Source organism: Callithrix jacchus, chromosome 13 (genome assembly GCF_049354715.1).
Source record: "Callithrix jacchus isolate 240 chromosome 13, calJac240_pri, whole genome shotgun sequence".
In the NCBI taxonomy this organism is placed as follows: Eukaryota; Metazoa; Chordata; class Mammalia; order Primates; family Cebidae; genus Callithrix; species Callithrix jacchus.
In genome coordinates this window covers 91,442,976-91,465,696 of record NC_133514.1, presented here as the reverse complement: position 1 = coordinate 91,465,696, position 22,721 = coordinate 91,442,976, and the positions used below count along the sequence as shown (strand labels likewise).

At 48.3% G+C, this 22,721-nt stretch overlaps 1 protein-coding gene across 22 annotated transcripts in view; it reads left to right on the top strand.

Moving 5' to 3' along the window:
• ZBTB7C (zinc finger and BTB domain containing 7C) overlaps positions 1-22,721 on the top strand; it is a 388,369-nt gene that overhangs the window by 55,048 nt on the left and 310,600 nt on the right. For 14 of the 22 annotated variants that reach the window (XM_078346938.1, XM_054244167.2, XM_035270990.3 and 11 more), the window contains one exon: positions 16,157-16,382. The exons of 5 other annotated variants lie outside the window; for them this stretch is intronic. The gene's annotated coding sequence lies outside the window, so the exon portion shown is untranslated. Of the gene's footprint in view, positions 1-16,156; positions 16,428-22,721 lie in introns of all 22 variants that reach the window. 3 more of the 22 variants (XM_078346941.1, XM_078346944.1, XM_078346936.1) reach the window with 1 other exon arrangement.

Below are 22,721 nucleotides of genomic sequence, written 5' to 3'. Positions count from 1 at the left end.
CCACTTCCAGGCTATGTGAGGATGGTGGCCAGCTCCTGCAACCCTTCAGTTGCTCATCTGTGTGAGTATCAACCACAAGATTATCATGAGAAAAATGTGTGGGGTTCCTGGAACCTAGTGGGTGCCATTGCAACCAGGCCAGCCCCATCCTGCTCTGGGTGCTGTCACAAAGGACTGCCCCAGTCACCCCCAGGAAGGCCCTGAGAACCTTTTTTTGGAAATGCTAAGATCAGGGTCATTAAGAGGTTTTAACATCAGATGGGATTGGAGAAAACTGGGGTACAGGGACTCTTCCTAAGCCCCACAATGGATAAGAGGCTGAGCCAAGGCTGCAGCCTGGTTTCTTGTCCTCAGATAAAAACTCTGACCACAAACTTCCTCAAACAGTGCCATGACATAGAGACCAGGGAAGCTCATTTGTCAATCAGCAAATCCACGGATGGATTGAAGAAGTAGGACGAATCAACAAATCCATAGAAAGACTGAAGAATAAGGAGGGTTTTCTGTACAGCCAGAGCTCGAGATTTTAGACAACGGAGGGCACATCTTGGTGTAGTAAACAGAACACTCTATTTCAAGTAGAAAACCTGGACACAGCTGTCAGCTCTGCCCCTTGTTACTGGTGTGATTCTGGGCTGGAACTATCTGTTCTTCAGTTTTCACATCTGTAAATTGAGTATGCATATCCATACCTATCTCCCAGAGTTGTTTTGAGGGTTGTGGGATACTGGACAGGAAAGCCCTATGAGGGCTGCAAAACACTATGAAAAAGCAAACGATGATTGTTGTAACAGCTTCTATTTCTATATTGCTTTTAGGCTTCTAGAGAATTTTCTTATCTCCTTTCTGATTTAAAGTAAGGTAGTAGTTGTGCAAGGTGGTCAGGGCAGATGGTGATCCTCATATTCAGATATCTAAGGTTGATGGCCTGGCCAAGGCTATCAACAGGTGCAGAGGTGGGAGACTGTGGGCCCCAGCCCTCCTGACACAGTGAACACTGTGCTTTCCACAGGGCTGCCCCCTGCGCCTTTCAGCTCACCTCCAACCTGGACATCATTTGCTCACCTGCTCGCACATCTCTTCTGTCCTGAACTTAGCTCAGTTCTGCTCTTCTTAGGGTTTTGTTCATGTGTAAAGTTGGGATCTTACCTGGATGCCCCTTGAGGCCTATTTTCATCTTCTGGACCCAGTGCCCCAGGCTGCTCATGGACTGCCCACCACAGTGCCTCCTCCAGCTTGCTTGCCCCAGTCAGCACCCTGGGTCCTAGATCTGTCCTTCCCCTGAGCCCCATCCCTGGCTGGCCAAGCAGATGAAGAGGACCATAGGGTGAGAGTGTACCTCCTCTTGGGGATGGGGACTTTCTGGAGATGCTGCTTTGCTAAAAGAATGGATTCAAACAGTGGGCCTTTGGGACCTGGGTGGCATTTTAGGACAAGAAGCCCTGTTGGAACCCTGCAGATGCCCCCAGGGCAAAGCCCAGTGGTTAGCAGCCAGCAGGGCTGTGAGCATTTGAATAAGCTGGCAGGTGACACTGGCAGGGCAGGTAGGCGCTCTGTACCCTGAGCTCAGGTTCCTCTGCCTTCCAGACACTTGCTGAGAGCTTAGTGGGCATCAAGCTTGGTACCATGTGCTGCCCTCAGAATGCTCACAGTCAAGTGGCTGCCATGTCAGGTGACAGGCAAGTCTTCAGGGTCAAAGGTGTGAGGATGGGGTAAAGTACAAATGCTCTATGCACAGGTTGTATAAAGGCACCTGGGAGTCCTGGCCTGTGGGGTCAGGGAAGGCTTCCTGGAAGAGGGAACCCTTGAGCTGACCTTGGGAGACCAGGCAGAGGCCAAATAGAGGTGAGGAAGGGGGCTGGGCAGAGGGTAGGCACCTCTAGTTTCTGTCCTCAAGGCTCTCAGGCTCACCTGCTGGGACTTAGCACTCTCTTCTCTCTGCCGTAGATTCTGGGCTTGCCTAGCTGCCAAGGAGGGGCCAACGGTGCTGGTGGGTGAGGGAATGAGCACTCTTTGGGCTCTGTAGGCCTGGCACTGGCTGCTGTGAAATCTTAATCAGTCACTGCCATCAAAGGCTTCCTGTCTTTCTGAATGAGTGATTTAACTTATCTTTTAGATTGCAGTTGACTTCAACACATAAAAGCCTCCTTCAGGTTGAAGCAGCATCTCCACCAGGAATGGATTAAGAGCAGGAAAATGGCATCTTTCTTAACACAGGTGCCGTTGGGCCACTGGAAACCCAAATGCACTTGTCATCTTTTCTTGCAGCACATCCATGGTGAGAGGCCCTCCTTTTAGACAGTGGTGGTATACCTTCCCCATTGGGGAAACCAGTTGGCTTGCAAGCCTGTAGAATATCCATGAGGGAGGAGCAGTTTGCTGGTTGAGATACCCAAAGCCACTAGTCTTTTAACACTTTTGAACTTGGGCCGTCCTTTGCTGGCTGCTGGCTTTGTCCTCCTTTCCAGTCCTGCCCCATCACCAACAAGAGTCCAGCAAATTGTGAGCGGCAGCAATCCTCAGGGGCTCCCTGGGTTCATCCCTGGAATAAACATGGGGGCAGTGGGGAGGAGTAAGGAAGAGGTGTGAGCTGTGGCTTCTCTGCCAAAAAGGGCTTCCATCTCACACCCACACATGGCTTAGGGTGGGAGTGCATGTGTACATTAGTTCAGTTCTATGGAGGGCAATTCAACAGTAGCTGGGGAATTTTGATGCACATGTCCTTTGACCCATGAGTTCTACTTATATGAATTTATTCTACAAACATCCAGGCACATACAGGAAATGATATACATACAAGATTGTTCACTGCAGTGTTGTAGGCAAGAGCAAAAGATTATAAACAACTTAAGTGTCCATCAGCAGGAGACTAGATTAATCAACTATAGCGCATCCACACAGTGGAAGGGTATGCAGCCATTAAAAAGATCAAGGATGCTTTTATATGCAGATCCAGGACAATCTCAAGGGCGTTATGATAAAAGCAAGATGGAGAACAGTATTATGGTACTGTACCATTGGTATAAAAATAATACATACTGCTGTTGCTTTATGTTGGCATAAAACCTCTTGGGATAGAAACACAAGGAAATGTTAACACAGAGGGGAACTGGGTGGTGGGTGACAGGGGCAGAAGGGCACCTTTTCACTCTGTAGCCTTTTATGCCATTTGGGTTTTGAACAATGTGAATGTATTTGTTATTTGTGGTTGGCAGGATATGGCCTTCCCAATGTCCACACTTTAATCCCCAGAACCTGTGAGTATGTTGCCTTATGTGACACAGGGGCTTGGCAGATGGGATTAAGGTTATAGATATTGAGATGGGGAAATTATCCTGGTTTATCCAGATGGGCTCAATCTAATCACATAAGCTCTTAAAAGCAGGAACCTTCCCTGGCTGTGGTCAGAGAAGGAGACATAACTATGGAAGAACTTTCAGAGAGATGCTATGCTGCTAGCTTTGACGATGGAGGAAGGTGCACTAGCCAAGGAATGCAGGCGGCCCCTGGAGGCTTGAAAAGGCAAAGAAATGTTCCTCCCCAGGGCCTCCAGGAAGGAAGGCACCTCGATTTTAGCCCAGTGAGACCCACGTCAGACTTCAACCTCCAGAACTATAAGATAATGAATTCATGCTGTGTAAACCACGAAGTGTGGCCATTTGTTACAGCAGTAATAGAAAGCTAATATTCTACTCAAAACACTAAATCAAACAGTTTTTTAGTATATGTGCTGCTGAAGCGAGCACAAGAAAACAGTTTTTAAGAGTCACAGTCTAGTTAGAGTGGGACTCACAGCACATGCACCAAGGAAACACACTTTCAGTGCAGGGCTGTGTGGGACAGCAGACTGTCAATGCTGGGGGACACAGCCCCGTTTATGAAGGACAGGCAGAGTGCCTATTACAGGCCAGACACTGTGCAAGGTGCACAGGCCACTAAATGAAAATGATGTAGACTCCACCCTGGGCTGAGTTTTGCAATCTCTCTCTTTCTCCCTTTAAAACTGGCTTCCAGGATGCCAGTACCGTGTACCCCCACTCCATGGCCCCTGTTACATGTGGAATTTCTTGGCCCTTTGCCATCTTGGACCCCAATGGACCAGACTTTGGCTCATTCCCCTGCATGTGGCTAGCCAACCAGCCTGAGTGATGGTAGGGCTGGAGGACCTACCACCTCTGAAGAAGCTTGATTCTGCTTTAAACTTTCCTTCTCCAGTGTTTAGCCTGGGCACCATTCATTTCAGCATCACTCCAAGATTGGGTGATTCAGGGTCTCTGCCTTTGGAACTGTGTGCCCAGCCTCCCTTCACAAGACCACACACTCCCTTATGTGGGGACCTGCTTTATTCATTTGTCACCTACCTGTCATCTCAACAGGACAGAACATATTGTAGGGACTTCTAAAACATGTGCAACTTCTATAGTTTGCGTCTGGTGGTACTAGGTGGGCATTATGCAAGAAACTAATCAAAAAAAGATGCAGACTTGAACTTGGTCTTCTCGATGTAAAAAGAATATTTATATTTGCTCTTCTCTGCCATTTCCATCATCCTTGCCTATTTTATATTGGAAAATATACTGAGGGGGATAAAGATTTTTTTCTTTAGTCCTCCCTCCCCTGATGGATATGGCCAGGATGCTGTGACCCTTCGATTTGAAGGAGCCACTGAGCAAGCTGCTAATAGGTGTGTCTCAAGTTCTGCCAGCCAAGAGCCAGCCAGCACCATGCCTAGGGCTGCATTAAAGCCCCCTTGACCCTGTGGCCCCTGCTGTGCTCTTCTGCCACCTCACTGTTCCTATCCCTTCTGTGCCTCCCATCTGTCCCTCAGGGTTTTTTTTCTCTTGGTGAGATGCATGTGTGTGTGAGAGCAGAGGGGCAACAGACACAGCCAGGTGATGCGTGTCCACTTAGGAACTCTTGGAAACTGGCCCTCCTACAGGAACGATCTTGCTGGCACTGTCTTAGCCTCTATGGCAGATCTGGAGCAGTGTTTTTTGTTTGTTTGTTTTTGAGGTGGAGTCTAGCTTTGTCACCCAGGCTGGAGTGTAATGGCACAATCTTGGCTCACTGCAACCTCTGCCTCCCAGGTTCAAGCGATTCTCCTGCCTCAGCCTCCCAAGTAGTGGGGATTACAGGCATGTGATGATGATCACGTTGGGGTCACCACCTGAGATGTTGATCGCCACCTGTAGGGGTCTGTGCTGCAAACCCTGACTCCATGACAGATTAATAAATACACTCAACACACAAAGTACAGTGAATGAGTGGGCTAGGGAGGTTGTCAGCTTCTCTCAGAGGGTGATTGCAGCTACCCAACTGCCACAAGCTGTTTTTCCTCATATTCATTCAGTATAGATTTAATGACAGAAGTTCTAAGTCAACACACTTGTGGATGATTAACATGGTTAAAGGAGTGGTTTTACCAATGATAAAAGGATTGGTTCTGAGGTCCAGCACAAACACCATTAATGGGTAATCCCCCTTCCACCTCCTCCTGAGAGGACCATCCAGCACAAAGTTTACATGAGTAAATAAATAGAGACAAAGGAATGTGGGATAAACAAACTTAACTGGGGAAGCTACTATTATTCTTAATCTTCACCCTATGACCTAATGCTCTAAGGTAGGAACTGGCTGCCTTCAGCCTGTTTCATTATTACAAGTTAATGAAAACCTTTCAGCCTTCCAAAAGGTTTGAGACTATATCTTATAACTTTCCCTAATATTTCCCTTAATATTTTGCCAGCCACCCTGAGTGAACTCCAACACAGGCATGTGCCACCATGCCTGGCTAATTTTTGTATTCTTAATAGAGATGGGGTTTCACCACGTTGGTTAGGCTAAACTTGCACACCTGACCTTAGTGGCCCACCCACCTTGGCCTCCCAAAGTGCTGGGATTACAGGTGTGAGCCACCATGCCTGGCCTAGAGCAGCGTTTTTATTGATGAGACGGCAGGGTCCTCTGGAACAAAACAGCCAGGCAGCCTTGGGTCCTTGCCCTAGTGGGGAACTGTGGTCTGCAGGGAAGTGTGGCAGTGAAGCAGGTGCACTTTGGAATCAGGTAAGTGAGGATTTGAATCCAGACTCTGCCTTCATAAGCTGCGTGACCTTGGCTGCTCACCCATTGTAAGCCTCAGTTTACTCCTCTGTAAATCTGAGAGCTAGACTCGGACCTGGATGACCCCAGGGATGTATAAGGCTGGGGTTGAATTCTGAATCTAAGCTTGCCTTCTAGTCTGGCTCCTACGGTGATGTCAACTCCTAAGAGTGTATAACATCGCCACTCCTGCATCCCCCAGGTGGCAAAGCAGAAGTAGATGCCAATTCATGGGCAGGGTTGTTGTGATGACTGCAATAAATTAGCCTTGGAAAATGCCTGGCTCTTGGTGGTTATTATTTTGCAAAGTTCATGCTATTTTACAGTCTTGGCTCATGTCTTTGCTACCATGCTGCTCCCTGGGCCAGGCCAACAGGCTGTGGGCTTGCAGAGGCCTCTGCACCTGCCTCCCAGGCCTACTCAGCCCTGATTTCCGCTTTTTTGCATGATGACCTCAGCATCTTGCAAACCATCTCCCACCCTGGTCTCAAAGTGATTTTGCTATTTCATCCCCAGAACCTTCCCCTGGAGCCTGGACTTTTCATAGGTATTAACATCACTCAGAATGGCCCACCTCCCTGCTTGAAAACTCCCATTCTCTTTTGTAACCACAACCTCCAGGCTCTTTGCTGGTTCCATCCCTGATCAGGGAGTTCAGATGTTTCAGTGGAGTCTTGGTAAGGTTAGTGAGAAAGCAGAGGTTGGCTGGGTCAGGTGAGGGAAGAGGCTGCTTACCCCATAGCATGTGGAGCCTTGGCGGAAGCTGGGCCTGCCTGCTTAAGGGACCAAGACAGAGGCGGTGGGATGAGGATTTGTGCTGTTTGACCGGGAGAGGAGGGAGTAGGGGCACACGTGTTGCTCTGCCTGTTGGTTCTGGGTCTGGGAAAGCCTGCCTCTAACCTCCTGCCTCTAGAGAGCTTCCTAGGAGAAATGAGAAAAAGAAAGACTCAACTGAGGAATTATGGTATCTTTTATTGGAAAAAGCAATCAGCAAGAGCATATTGAAATTTGGGGATCATGGCCAGGAGCAGTGGCTCATGCCTATAATCCCAGCACTTTCAGAGGCTGAGGTGGGCAGATACTTGAGGTCAGGAGTTTGAGACCAGACTGGCCCACTTGGTGTAATGCAGTCTTTACTAAAAACAAAAATTAACAGGGCATGGTGGTGCATACCTGTAGTCCCAGCTACTTGGGAGGCTGAGGCAGGAGAATGACTTGAACCCAGGGGGCAGAGGTTGCCATGAGCCTAGGTGACAGACCAAGACTCCATCTCAAAAAAAAAAAAAAAGAAATGGAAATCACTCTGTGGAAAAGGGTGATGCTAGGGATGAGAGAGTTGAAGTGAAATTCTAAATCTGAGTTCACTTTCTCCTCTGTCCTCCATGGTCAGTTAGCCCCGCTCTGGGAAAACCAGCCATTGAGACAGGAGGCAGCTGTCTAGTGACACTCCACTTATCCAGAGACCAGCCTGCAAGCAACCTCCCCTATCCAGAACACAGACAGATGGCAAAGTCAGGTAAAAGGGCCTCTGGTTAGCAAAAATGGCTAAAGCCTGGCACTTTATTTCCATGAACACCCCTGCCCCCACCCTCACTCAGAACCCCGGGGTTGCCCAGCCTTAAGCAAACCCATTTTCTTCATTAGAGGTACAGGAAGTGGCTTGAGACAGGCATTCCCAACTGGGATATGATCCGTGGGAGGCTGACCACGGGGAAAAGGCAGATAGAAGAAGAAAAGCAGAGAGGCAGAGACAAGTGCTCAGCATGGCAGAGAGCCTCGTGTTGGTGGCAGAGGGTCCGCAAGACAAGGCTCAGTCGTGTTCAGCATCTCAGTCCTTCAAGTGCTTTGTGGAGTGAGGCTAGGGCAGAAGGTACACAAATTTTAGGGTTTATATCCTTTGCCACAAAAGGAAAAGAAGCATGTAAACATTAAAAAGTACTTTATGCAGTAGGGTTAAAAATAAAATCCATTTTGTGGCTTAAGGAGGCAATGTTCAGTTGTTACAAAATGGCTGTTTGTGAATATCTCACCTGTGTGACTAGGTACATGGTTGTTTCCACAGGCATCATAGAATATGAGAGCCAGATAGGACCAAGAGATCCCATAAACCCATTTTAACATTTTTCTAGATCATGTAATTGAAGTTCAGAGATGGGAAGTGATTTGCCCGAGGTACCACAGCCAGATGGCAGCGGAGCTGGGCCTTGTACTTGGTTTGCCAGAGTGCAGCATGGATCCAGGAACCGGGCAGCCGGGTTGGGTCCAGACACTGTACCTCAGCCAGGATCAGCCAGACTGGGGCTGGGACCCCCTCCAGCCTCGCAGAGGTCAGAGCCAAGGCTTAGCTGGTGCACTGGGGGACCTGAAATACCTGCTGAGGAGCATGCTGAAGAGATAGAATGAGATGGAGGTCTGAGAATGTGGGGGGCAGCGCTGGTATGGTAGGAGAGCTCAGCAGGAGTGCACAGGGCACCTTGGGGGGTGGGGGCTGGGAGTGGGGTGAGCATGCCCAATTCCTAAGTGAACTCTGAGGCTGCTGTTCTAGAACAGTACACCTCTATGCACGTCAGAAACCAGTTTGAAAGGTAGCTTATAGCCCTGAAACAGGAAACAAAGAAGAAAATGCCAGGCACTCCTAGTAATCCTGCAGGAACCAGCTTCTGCAGTCTGATTTTTGCTATTTCCTGTAAGAAAGGGCTCCAAACCCAGGCTGTCCAGGGCACACCTACGGCAGCTTCTTACTGAACAGCTATCCACAGCCTTCCTATTTTTACCCTTAATAACTGTAAGCTCGGGGTTACCAAGGTCTTCCTGTTGCTATAGTGAGAGGTGATAGCACCAGCCTTCCGAAGCGCTGGACCCTTGGCTTAGAGGAAAAACAGAATCTGGGTTGCTTTATTTTTGGGTTTGACTGAGAAGATTTAATGCACCATTTTCCAGCCTTTGCAACAATGGCAGTTTGTGCTTAAAATACAGAAAACCTCCATAACAAAGAATTACGCGATTTTGAGGAGTGGACATCGGAAAGTAGATAGAAGATACATTTTAAATTACAAAAATGATAAAACTTCATCAACAAAACCCAGAAAATGACAGACAAATAAAAACACATGTTGTTACATCACCATAGCACAGCCTTCACGGTGCCCGTGAATCATTGCCCTGCTATCAGCCTTTCTAAACGTGCATTTGGCAGTGTTGAAGACATAGTATCCATATAATTGGTAGTCTGCTATTTGAGTTAATATGCCATAAGCATTCTTCTGTGTTGCTGCATTATCTCAATAAGCATTATTTTTATTGGTTGGCTAATGTCATAATTTCATAAAGCATTCTCCTACTTTTCCTCTTTGTCTCTCGAATCCACACTTGGTCTCCATCATCCATCTCTATCAAAATTCTACTGCTTCTCTGATTTGGATAACTGGCCAGCCTTTCTCTCTCCCCCTCCCCCCACCCCTCCCCATACACATGCCAGGACTTCCTCCACTCTGCAGCCTGGTGAATCAGAAGGTGATTCCAGACCAGTAGCATGGGCATCCCCTGGGAGCTTGCTAGAAATGCAGGCTCTTGACTCCACCTGAGACCATTGAACAGCACTTCCACTGGGACAAGATCCCGGGTGATTCATAAGCACGTAGAATTTTGACAAGCCCTGATCTAAAACACTCTTCCCAGCCACGTGTGTTGGCTCATGCCTATAATCCCAGCACTTTGGGAGATTGAGGTGGGTGGATCACTTGAGGTCAGGCTTTCAAGACCAGCCTGGGCAGCAAGATGAAATCCTGTCTCTACTAAAAATACAAAAATTAACTGGGTGTGAAAGCATGTGCTTGTAATACTAGCAACTCAGAAGGCTGAGGCAGGAGAATCACTTGAACCTGGGAAGCGAAGATTGCAGTGAGCAGAGATAATGCCACTGCACTCCAGCCTGGGCGACAAAGCCAGACTCCATCTCAAAAATCAATTTAAAGAAATATGTAAATAAATCACACATCCCCATGGTTCCAGGGTAGAAGCCCCACTCCTAGCCAGGTGCACAGCCTGCTGAGTAGAGACCAAAGGGGGCGGGGGGAGGGAGTGCAGAGGGAAGAGGCTAGGCCAGTAAGACAATCTGCAGGTGGTAGGCAGCTGTGGGCCAGGAACTTTAGGGAGGTTGGGGGAGGGGAGGAGGCCTGTTAAGGAAGTTCCAAAATCCATTTCTGCAGGTGATACAAGAATGAAAACTGGGGGCCCAACAGGCTCACAGGGGGAGGAGTGTGGGCTTAGGCAGCACAACCACCACTTCTGACTCACTCTTGTTTTATAGAGGAAGAAGCTGAGCACAGAGAAATTAAGTTGCTTACCCAAGGTCACACAGGTAGTAGGTGGTGGAGCTGGGATACAAACCTGATTCCACAGCCCACACTTCTTAACCAGCTGGCAGTGCAGACTCCAGAGTGTGGGCTAAGTAGAGGAGGAAGAAAGGAATAAAAAGATGTGAAGTTCCTACAATGAGCAAGTACCTTTTTATTTTATCGCGTTTAGTATTTACAACAGCCTTTGGGCGTGGGTGTTCTTACCCTGCATTATAGATGAGGCGGTGAGCAAGTTACTGGAGTTCACACAGTTACTAACAGCCAAAGCGAGGATTCGAACCCAGTACATTTTAGGTACCGAATTGATGCGCTTTCTACTTTGCACCCTTCATCAGCAAGGAGTAGAGTGGGTCTCTGCCTCTCAGAACAGCTTCTGTCCTTCCTACCTGCCCCCTAATTTTAAGACCCTACCTCTAAGATTTGCCCTGTGTTTGTCCCCACCATGAACAGATTGAAGGAATTTGCCCAGGGACAAATTTCCCCTCACTGTTCATGGTGGGGACAAACTCAGGGCAAATCTTAGATGTTTTTCCTCAATCCTTAAAATTAGGAAATACTAGGACTAGAAGGTATCTAAAGGTACGTTCTGTAAAATGATGCAGTGAGATCTAGTACCCTCTAGTACTAGAAGGTACCTGGCTTAACATTTAATCTAACTGTATCATTTTACAGTTAAGGCAACTGAGGCCCGGAGAGCACAAGCAACTTACCTGAGGTCACACAGCCAGCTGGTTACAGAGCCAAGGTTGATAGATTCAGTGCTCTTTTCTTGATGCTGGGCTGTGTTTGTACCTGGTGGCCTGAGTGTACTGGGTCTCCTGGGTGCACTGCCTGGCCAGCCAGCAGGTACTGTCAGGTCACTAAGTCATCACTTAAGCACAGGCTAGAGAATGCAAAGGATAAAACTCCATTAAAAATCACGGTGGTTCACGCCTGTAATCGCAGCACTTTGGGAGGCCAAGGCGGGTGGATCACAAGGTCAAGAGACCGAGACCATCCTGGTCAACATGATAAAACCCCGTCTCTACTGAAAAAAATAAATAAATAAATAGCTGGGCATGGTGGCGCGTGCCTATAGTCCCAGCTACTCAGGAGGCTGAGGGAGGAGAATTGCCTGAACCCAGGAGGCGGAGGTTGCGGTGAGCCGAGGTCGCGCCATTGCACTCCAGCCTGGGTAACAAGAGTGAAACTCCGTCTCAAAAAACAAACAAAAAAAAGCAATGAACTTATATTATATCTGCTTGCTGTTAAAAATCCAAACAGTGTAGAAGTGTGTCGGAACACTTGAAAGCACCTCCCTCCCTCTCGGCCCTCCCCATTCCACTCCCCAGGGGTAGCCACTTAACAGTGCTTTCTCCAACGGCTCCTTAATTTTCCTGCCATCAGTTAGGTTGTGTAGGACCCATGCCACAGCAAGGCTATTTTTAACAAGCATCCCAGGCTTCAGGGGGTTGAGGAGAGGGGAAGAAAAAAAATATTCCATTTGTATATTCTTAATCCGTGCACATTTGAGCAGGCAGTGGCTTTCCCGTCCCTCCTGCAAAGGGTTGTAGGCAATTGATTAGACTCTCTAGGTGCAGGGTAATCCTTTTTCTTCCCCTAACAAGGCTGGAGGGCCAGGGAGGGGTTTGGGGATGTTTCCGGGGATAATGGCTGTCTCAGCTGGCTGCCTCCTGATCCTGCCTGCCCCCAGCCTTCTCCCTCCTGGCAGCCTCAAAAATCCTGGCTGGGTCTCTGTGGCAGAGAAGGCCTGGGAACCTGACTCTTTGTGCCAAGCTCATATTTAGAAATGTCTCCAGCCAGACGTTGGCCTGGGTCCCACTTGGGTTCTGGGCAGGGGGTGCAGTCACATGTGCTGCCTTTGAGTGGGCAGCTTCTGAGTGGGCAGCAGCCCACTTTGAATATAAACACAATTCCTTTATGCAGACCAGCTGGCATGGGACCCTGTGCTCCTGGGCACTGGAGGGGGCAAGCTCTGGTAGATGGATGGACAGTAGGGAGAGGGAAAAAAGATGTCACAAGGCTTAGACTGGGAAAAAATGGTGGTGGGGGGCACCCGGTTCCCTGATCCCATCAGCCCCTATCCATTTTCTCCACCTCTTTCCTGAGTGCCCAGGGCACTGTTCCTGCCTGAATAGGGGGCCTGCAGCCTCACAATGGCCCTCATCGACCCTTATTTTCCTTCCCACCTCATGTGTTCCCCAGTCTGTGGGACAAGAGTGAGGCCTCAGAGGGAGGACCCCATGGCAGGGTCTTGCTCCATCTCTCCCTCAGTATCTCTGGATCACACTTGTAAAATGTGGCTCTGGGTGTCACCATCTCCGAGGGCTCATTCAGCGTTGACAGTGAACCATTCCACAATTTCTTGTTCACCCCGTGCTCTTTTCCATGACAATGCATGATGATGGCTGAATTAGACCAACTGATCCCAGCTTTAAATAGTAGGCCCCTAAGGTAACACGCGTCATGCTGCAGCCCTGTGAAGACTCTCCTTTTGCTTACAACAGTTCTTTTAAGGAGAGTCATTTACTCATGATATTTAATGAGCACCTACCAAGGGCAGGCCCTGTGCTGTCACCAGCCCTATAGTGGCAAATAAGACCATCTCACTGATGGGTGATGGGGTGGGAGCCTGTCCGCTCTCCTCACATCACACCTCTGCAGGTCTTCCCTGGGGACTGAAGTGGCTTGCTCACTCACTTTGGCTCTCTGGAGAGGAGGCTGCTTTCCTGCAGCTAAATCTTCAGAGAGAATCCAAATGCAGCCACAGGACTTGCCTCCTACAGCCGGAGACTGAGCCAGGCTGCGTCCTCCGGCCCCTGGCAGCTCCACCCCTCCCTGTCCTGTCCTTCCTTCCTCTGCCCACATCTCTGGGGGAAAAGAGCTCCAAGAAGTGGTCAAGAAGGCTGAACAGATATTTTCTTTGTATCTCCTGGGAACAAAATGATAGATACAAAATCACAGACTGGCTGGCTGGCTGGGTAAATAAACAAGTGAGCAAATGAATGAAGGAACAAATGGAAACTCGGTTCCTGCTCCAAAGGCACTGAAAATTCAGATGAAAAGAAATGGCTTGTAGAATGGTGGCACTGTAGGACTGAAGGGGGCCCTTGGGAATAGACTCACCTTTTACAGGAAAGGAACTGCAGGCTCGGAGGAGGGGGGCTGCGGTAATGCCTGCCACAGAGCGCAGAGGTCAGAGGATGGTGAGATCACTAGGGTGGTGAGATCCAAAAGTGAGTGCAAGGGTTCCCTAAGTGTCCCTCGTCCTTGGGAAAAATTGCCTTTTCATATGGTTGGGAGTGGACGGTGCAATTTTTCTTCGAGGGTTAATTGTTTTGCTGACAGCACAGATAATTAGGAATGAGAATCCCGCAGTGAGGGTGACAGCACCATCTGCTGTGAATATGTTTCAACCCCACCTTGCAGGAGAGCTTGGAAATGCACCTATCCTTACCCTCCCCACCCCAACAGAAATGAATGTGCTGTAGCTGTTTGCTTCTGGGGCCACAGCTGCCAGGTGACCTGCAGCCAGTGGGGGTGGGATGGTAACCGGCCTCTTAAGGGTATCGTTTCCTCTCCTTCCCCCATGGCATCTACTGCATGTAGCAGGGCTCACTAGGCTGAATGAGTATGCATGGACAGCCTGGGACAAAAAATGATGATGCCAACAGGCAGATTTTCTCATCCTCCCTGAGCCTGAAGTCTAGTCCTCTGTTGACTAGAGGTGTGCACGTGGGCTGCACTGAGCTACATGCCTGCCGTTACAATTCGGGGTGATTTTCCTGTCAAACTCTATGGATTTGCCACCTACCCTGGGTTTCCTGGCCTTTGGCCTATGCTACTTGTTCCAGAAGGAGGTTGGCCCTGCCTTTCCTTGCTAGGTAGGAATGTCCTAGGTTGTGAGTTTCTCTATCTCAAGAAAAGAGCTGCCTTGGAATCAAGCAGATAATCCCATTGTCCAGGAGCAGCTGAGATCTTTTGTCAAATGGGCAGACTTTTATGTTTCTTTTTCATTTGTATTACTTAAGAATATATTCCCATACATAAAGAGTATATGAAATGTATGTGTGCCTTTTGAAGATAATAATAATTGTTTTTCTCTTTCAAAGGGGCTTTAACCTCTGTTGCTTTGCACAGAAGCGACTTGGAGCCTGAGTTGTAGAGGGCCAAGTTGCTGGGAGGCTCAAGGTCAGCCTGGCCTCTCCCAAAGCAGTGGCTGTTTATCTCGGCCAATTTTTTTGTGCCTGAGCTGCTCCTGTTAACTAGAAGGCTCTGCATTCTTGTCTTTCTTATTAATCACTCCGTTATCTCTGTGCTTTCTCCTCTTACACTCTCCTATCAGGGAAGAAACCAAAAGCATGATTGTTCTCCCCTTCTCCCCATCCCTCATGGCAGGGCAAGCCAGCCAGTGTCCCCATCTCCTTCCCATTCCCACTCATCCCCCACCCTCCAGGTGACTTGGAAGGAAGATGAAATGAACCGAGGACCAAAGAGCTAGCTGGAAAGAATGATGATTGACTGTTTCACTTACTTACTGTGTGACCTTTAGCAACCTTCTCGACCTCTCTGTGCATCTGTTTCCTAATCTTTCAAACACCCCTTAACAGAACTACTGAGAAACTAAATGGATCCAATGGATGCAAAAGCCGCTTGAAGAGTCTATAATTATTATATATGTGTCCCTTCCTTCTTCTGCCACTGTCATTCCTGTCCCTGGGGCGTCCTCTTGTCTGCAATGCTTGGCATCCTGGTGGAGGTTCTTTGTCTGCCATAGCCTCTTCTCAGCAATGGGCACACAGAGGCCAAGAGGAGCCTGTGGTTGGGGTGGAGCTGAGACTCACAGCCAGGTGGGCAGCCCAGGAGCCCATCCCTTTCACCCCCAAGAGCTGGAGGCTGTGCCTGGTCAGAGGTGCAGGGCTGTAGCCAGCTTGGACTTGTCCAGAGATGGGCAGACCTCCAGGCTGGGGCAGGCTGCTTCAGCCAGAAGTACTCTGGCCCCTCATGATGGAGCATAAGCCACAATCTTGCCTAGGAAATGTGATGGCTCCGTGGAGCCGGTGTCTCTGTTCCTCATCCCTGCAAGGTTTGTGTCTCCACTTCTGTCTCTCACTCTGGGATAAAGAGCTGTGAAAAGATGGTCGTCATCACACATAGGTGCAGTATCCTACCTGGAGCCCCCCAGAGTGTAGAACACCAGAAGCCTCACTTGGAGGACCTGGGCTAGAAAAGTTGCGGAAGTTTCCACATAGATGTGTCTTTGCACTTCTATGTACATCTCACAGCTGGAGTGAGAACATCCGCTTCCTTTCTCTTTCCTGGGGTGATGGAACAGTGTGAGTTTCTGTTGGTCAATCTGGGCTAAACTCTGAACGACGTCTAGGGTTTGGATGCAGGATTAGAAGTGAGTCTTTCAGGCAGATGAGAGGAAATATGAAGAGGAAGGAAAGGAATGAAGGGCATATGTGTGCATGTGTGTACGGTGGGTGTGTGTGTTGAGGCCTGAGCCTGGGTTGGTGGGCAGGACACCGTCAGTGAAAACCCTGGATGAGATAGAGTTGGTATAGTCATAAAGAACTGTATATAGGCTCTAATAATAAAGAGAAAGAGGAGGATGGCTAGAATTTGCAAGAACAGCTAAAACCTGGACATGTATTTCTGGCCCTGGTAGATGATGGAGGCCTCTGTTCTTCCTGCAGATCCCCTCTGAAGCAGCTGGGAGCTCAGAAGCTCTCTCCGTCCCTGAGGAGTGGGTTAGCCATAAGAGCAAGAAGTGATGGAGTAGAGTCCACCCAGCGCCTGAGGCATGAGCAGAATCCACACCCATTAGACCAAGAGCCTCACACTGGGAGGCTGCACTGCTGGGGAGATCCAAGAAGAATCAATACTTTGGCCCTTGGCGACATGTACATGGTGTAATGACAGGTAATGAACCTGAGGCTCGTCTATCCTTTATGAATGATATGGCAGGTAGGAGAATATATCAGCTTGCAGTAAGCATAAAATGTCAACCCATGGGAAGATAACTATGCAAACAAAGCACACTAAGTCCTGATAAGATGATAGATGGAAGCTTTATAGTTATTAGTTTCTGCCCCATATTCTTGCTGGAGCCAAGCACCAGAAGATTTAGCATCAGATGGGTTCACTTCCTATGCCTTATGGGAAGGTCTGATGCCTTTATGGATGTAGCATGTCGTATTTGAGGAACTTGGAGTAGCAAATCAAGAAGTCATTATTCCCCATCAGCTTCTGTGGGAAACAGTGTTCATGCCAGTGGAGAAACAGAGACAGCAAGAAGTAAAGAAGCTCTTTCATTGCATCCATGGGGTGTGAGGGATAGATCTGGAGACCTCAGTGGTTGGGAGGCCTTCAGGTCTGGTTCGGATGTCTCAAATGACAGGTGTGGTGATGGGTGGGTGAGTCCTGCCAGTAAAAAAAAAAGGCTTTGTGTCTTCCATTCTTTCAAGAATGCCTGGGCAAGTAGCAGATGATCAAAGGTGGCTGAGGTCATGAGTAGGGGTCTGTAGAGGACAGCAGGGGCCTGTCAGATTCCTTGGGTCTAGCAGTTGATGGAAGTCAGGCAAGCCTGGAAGCATCAAGCAAGTGTCTAGGGCCTAGAAGGCAGGGCCTCGAGACTAGAAGGACAGGGCCAGCCATTAAGCTAGAGACCCTAAGGGTGAGTTCTGATCCAGTGGCAGAGCCTATTCCTATGGATTTTCCGCTTTCCACTGTGTGCATCATATGAGGTACCACCCTGGCAGCTTCCACTGTGGGAAAAATGGTAGGCTGGGGTGGAGGCAAAAGTAGCTTGGGGCCTTGAGAAACTGACCGGGGCAAGGGGAGAAGGGCCAGTGGTCTGGGGCAGGATGCCCAAGAGGGTGTGGTAAATTCCATTTCAGTGCAGGCCAGTGTCAGGGTCCCCAGGGTCAGAGCCAAGGGATGGAGAGGGGCAGAACATTAGGACTTCTGGGTGGCCTTGTTCTAAATTAGGCAGAAAGAGTAAGTTGAAGAAGGAATCTAGAAAGCTGAGCCCAGCTCTAGGAAGTGGATCAACCACAGGCACTAGGTGGGCTCACAACTGGACTCCTGTCTATATAAGGAAATGGAGGAAGAATTGAGCTCCAGGGTCTCTGGCCAGGGATGGTCAGGGAATGGCTATGCCTCGAGGGGCTGAGCTAGGGAGCTGGTAGCTCCACAGGGGCCTGAGTCTAAATATGACCTGTATGTACTGGCCCTGGGCTATCTTTAGACCCCACCTCCGTGGGCAGGGCCGAACCTGGGGAGCATCATGGTGGGAGGTGATGGGGGACTGGGTAGGGGCAGAAAATATCCAATCCTGGAGGTAGGTGGGTGAGGACTTTCAAGTTTGTAGTCTTAGGAGGCTGAGGGGCAACATACCTCCTGATGAAGGCCAGAAAGAGCCAAGGACTGGGTCTGTTTTAACGCTCTTCTTTTATGTTACCAATGTTAACTGAGTACCTGTTGTGCCCTGAGCACTGTACTTGTTGCCGGAAATGCAGAGAATGAGCTGCGGTCTGCTCCCAGGGGAGGGAGTGTAGAGCCCGGCCCAGGTCTTTGGAGGCTTCAAGCTTCTAATCTCATTCATAGTCCAGTGGGGAGAATTAAAGAAAATAAAACATGTCACACACTTAGCACAGCAGCTGGCACCACAATAAGTGATCAATACGTTTAGTTTGTTTCCACGATTCTGCTTTTGGAGAAGCTCACAATCTGGTGGGGGCGAGAGCCAGGAAGGCTGAGAGAAGCACCTTTTAACTTCCAGGGATTCTGACTGCTGACAGGGTCGGGGGCCTGGGCTTTGAAAACCTGGTTATCAGAATTTCTCTGGGCACAGAAAATGTGGTTTAAAGTGGACCCTACCACTCGGAAATGGTGACTGCATTTAAGTGCTTTGGCAGTCGCTGGGCACACAGGGAGACTGGAGGCAAGAGGGGTGGGTCCAGGAATTTAGAGAAGTGTTGAGAAAAGAGGACATTCTCCGAATGCTTGGAGAGTCTTGACTCCTCGTCTTCCAACTCAGAGGGAGGGATGTGTAGAAGCCAAGGCAAGACTTGTGCCCCGGAGCGGGCGGCCCAATAGCCATTGGGGGCGGGGCTCAGATGCAAGCCTTGTGTGTCATTTTAAATGTTCCGGTAGCAGCATTTAAAAAAGTAAAAATAAGCAAGTGAAATTAATTTTAATGATAGATTTCATTTAACTTAGTATCATTTTAACATGTAATCAGTCTAAGAATTATGAATGAGATATTTTACATTCTTTTCATACAAAGTCTTTGAAGTCTACAGTGTATTTTATACTTACAGCACCATCTCCAGTTTGGACCAGGCACATTTCGAGTTGGCTAATGGCAACTGTGTTGGATAGCACAGATCTAGACTCTCGAATATCTTGCCAAGGAGCACCCAGGGGCCAGGGCTCTCCTGAGCTAGACAGCAGGATTTACTATTATGTTCCCTTCTTATGAAATGTCTGTAATGACTCTCTGGGGACATTCTGTTGAATAATAAGAGATGTCTTGAATCACTTGTTCTAGATGGTGACTTGTGTTCTCTGGAACCAGCTCTGACTGCAGGTCTCAGAAGCTGGGTTTAGGACTCTGCCACTTGCTGGATGTGGGACGTTCAGGCAGTTCCTGAAGGTCCCTGAGCCTCAGAAGCTTCCCTGAAATGGAACTAGTAAATTCTATCTTACTAGGTAACGATGAGGACTAAATAAAATAATGAATAATTGCTCTGTGACACTCAATTTCAAGAAATAATTCTTTTTATTTTCCTAAATCAAATGAAAACAAGTTTGAGTTTTCCTGTTGGCTAAGTTCAGCAGAAAGTTTCCTAATTGGCATTTCTGTAGTTCTTTCTCCATTCTTCCTTTGCATGAGAACAGGGCCGCTTTGAAGGTCAGCAAAAATAGGGCGGGGTGAGGCCTGGGCCTTAGCCCCAGGGGGTGACAGTTACTTCTGGTGCCCCTTTATCCAGACCTGTGTGGTCAGCTGGAGGAGGCAGGCCCCTGCAGCCAGCTGGCGCTCCATCTATGCCAGCTTGCCACAGGGGAAACTGGAGGGCGCAGGACCCTATTTCTAGGGGGGCGATGGCACCCAGGCACTGAACTCCAGTGGAGTGAGGGTTGCCAGCCACTCCAGGTCCTAATTCACCCCAATTCTCTAAAAGAATTAGAGGTGAATTATTCTCTAAAAGCTCCATGTCCTTTATGCCTCTCTTTCCTGCTTCCCAGCCTCAGTCTTTGAAACAAAGTCCTGTTCCTACCTTACCATATCCCCTTTCTTTTCCCAAAAAGAAAAATTCAGATAACTTCCCCTTAGGGTAGGGAGCCCAGATCATATTGTCACAAAATATGGCTGTTCTTTCTGGAACTGGAAGGAGTACACATTTTATTATCTTGTGAATGGCTGCTCTGGCCGCTGATCCCCAACGACAGCAGAAAGCAGTAATCGCTATACAGAGTCACTGACATGGCGCCCTGACACATGTAGCTGGCACCTGGCTGGTGGCCACGAGACCAGATTCCCCTATGCCCAGCCCCATCTGAAGAATGAGTTAAATATTTCCTGCTGTCTGGGGTTTTCCTGAGCCTCCTGTGAGATAGTGTATGTGAAGGTCCTTTGTAAAGTTATCAAATGTTATTGAGACTCTTAGTTTCCTACCTGGGGCTGCTTTCTGGTCTGGGAGCTGAGTTTGAGGCTGTAGATTGGATTTAAAAGATGCCCCTTCTCCTGGCATCTCATGGCAGATGGTGCTGCCATAGAACTCAACTAGGTGCTTCCATGAGGTGCTCCTCCAGGTGCTCTATCCGCCAGATGCACACCTCTGAATTAACCCCTTTCCTCTTGTTCTCCTTTGGGAGAGGGGAAGGATCAGGGTGTTAGTGGCAGCAGTAGCATTTCCTGACATCTTTACTTCCCTCAGCCTATTGTGTGTGTGGGGTCTCTAGCCAGTCCTCCTGAGTTTGGAATCCACCCAGAATTGTGAAAGCTCATAGTCCATCCTTCCTGGGATTGGGAGCAAGCTGTGGATCTAAGTAAGTCCTGTAGCTCCTCCTTGTCTCCCTGGTATGGGTCTGGTGAGGACTCTGCGATAGGGAATGGGGGATCCAGGCAAATCCCATGTCCCCTGGGCCAGGCATGGAGGGAGTAGGATCAGGAGGTGCAGGTGGGTGACATGAAGAGTAACTGGGCTTAAGCTGCACTGGAATCAGGGCAAAAGTCTGCAGGACAAATGGAAATTCTCCAGGCCCGGCATTGAGACAGCATTTTCAAGGCTGGGTCCACATTCAACTGTGTGTGGTTGGGTTAATGCGCCTTTGATACTCTCCGCAGTGGTATTTGGGTCACTGGTGTTACTGCCTCTCTGGACTAAAGAGCCCCGCCCCCTTTAGCAGCTGGCTGCCGCTTCCTGCTGGCTCTCCTGGGGCCTGAGCTCTCAAGGCTGTCACGAATCCTAAAAGAGTCCTTCAAACCAGTGTCACTGTGACTTAACATCTATTTCAAAAGATGAGCTGTGGTACATTTGGGGGACAGTGCAGGGGTGTGTGTCACAAACTCAAGCACATTTGGATAAGGTTATCGACCTGGCGTTTTCTTAGTTTGCTATGTGACCCAGTGCAGGTCTTTTAAGTTCCCCAGACCTCAATGTTCCCCTCTATTAAATGGGCATGAGAGCCTGTACTGCAATGCTTTAATCCTGTTTGCCGGTATACACGCACTCTACAAGTAAAAGGAGCTGTGGATCTTACTTGCCAAAGATTCGAGATAATTCTGGCAGCACTCTTTCCTCACTGAAAATTAGTCTCTTTATTGCTTCCTGGGAGTCCAGAGGGAGCAGCTTCTGTTATATCACCTTAGATTTTGCAGCAGGGAGAGGAAGAAAGCGACATTGCCCTTGACTGACAACCTTCATATAAGTATTTAACCATTTTAATTTTTCATGATTCTTCTGATAAAAATAGTACCTGACTAAAAACAAATACATTTGTATTTTCCATCTCCTTAATTAGTTTCTAATTTGGGGGTTCTTATTAGCTTAAAACCATCTTGCCGAAATGGTCCTTGGATGAAAAAAATGTGAAAACCACAATCAATTCTAGAGAGATCTTACTATTTAATTATGCTGATTGGAGCACTAGAGACCCCTGGTAAAACGAACCTCTCAGAATAAGCTTGATTTGCGTAATTTGGTTTTTAAAAATTGGGGATGCATATTTATCACATTCAACTATGTGTTGTTATTCTCCTTGAGATTCTGACTTGTCTTCTAAGAGACAAGGAAGAGACAAGGGGGAGGAAGCCATGGACTGTTGGGACTTTAGCTCACCCCATAGAGTCACCAGTAGGGGCTGGCCAGGAGGGAACATGAGGTCCTGGCTCGCCTGCTAATTGGAAAATGGCTTTTCTAAAAACAACAAACAAAGGAGAGGTAAAAGGTCACCAGAAAACAGACTAGGAAAGGGTAGCCTGATAGAATTTTGGGGCTGAATGGTAGGAGAGCATCTTCCATGAGATCTTAGAAAATTAGCAAATCCTGGGTTAGAGATGTGTTTAGAACCAAATTCTAGAATATAATACAACTTTGGAGACACTAGGAAGACCCAGTTGCTCAAAAAGATGTGCCTTCCACCATCCAAACCCACAAATCAATATATGCTCTGCTACAAGAGGGACAGCCAGCTGCCACATGAAAGAAAGGACACTGCACCCACCATAATGTTTTCTTGCCATGAAGCTAAAGCAATGCTGATGAAGCCATAGCTCTAACCACCAATTTATACAAGAGCCAAGGACTTGTGGAGGCCATCACCAAGCTCAGGCCAGGAGAAACTTCACAGGACCAATAACCTTATTTATCTAACATGGCTGATGTTCAGTGGGGAAAGGGGATGGGGAAGAGGGAATTGTTATAAATTGAGAGAATCTTAAGAGATACACCAACCAAATGCAATCTATGAGTCTCATTTGAATCCTGATTCAAGTCAACCTACTGTAGAAGGACATGTTAGAGAGAATTCCATCAAATATTAAGGAATTACTGTTCATTTTTTAGGATACTGTAGCAATGTCATATGCTGAAATAAATTCAGACAACATATGTCTAGAATTTTCTTTAAAATATTTCAGGCCGGGCGCGGTGGCTCAAGCCTGTAATCCCAGCACTTTGGGAGGCCGAGGCGGGTGGATCACGAGGTCAAGAGATCGAGACCATCCTGGTCAACATGATGAAACCCCGTCTC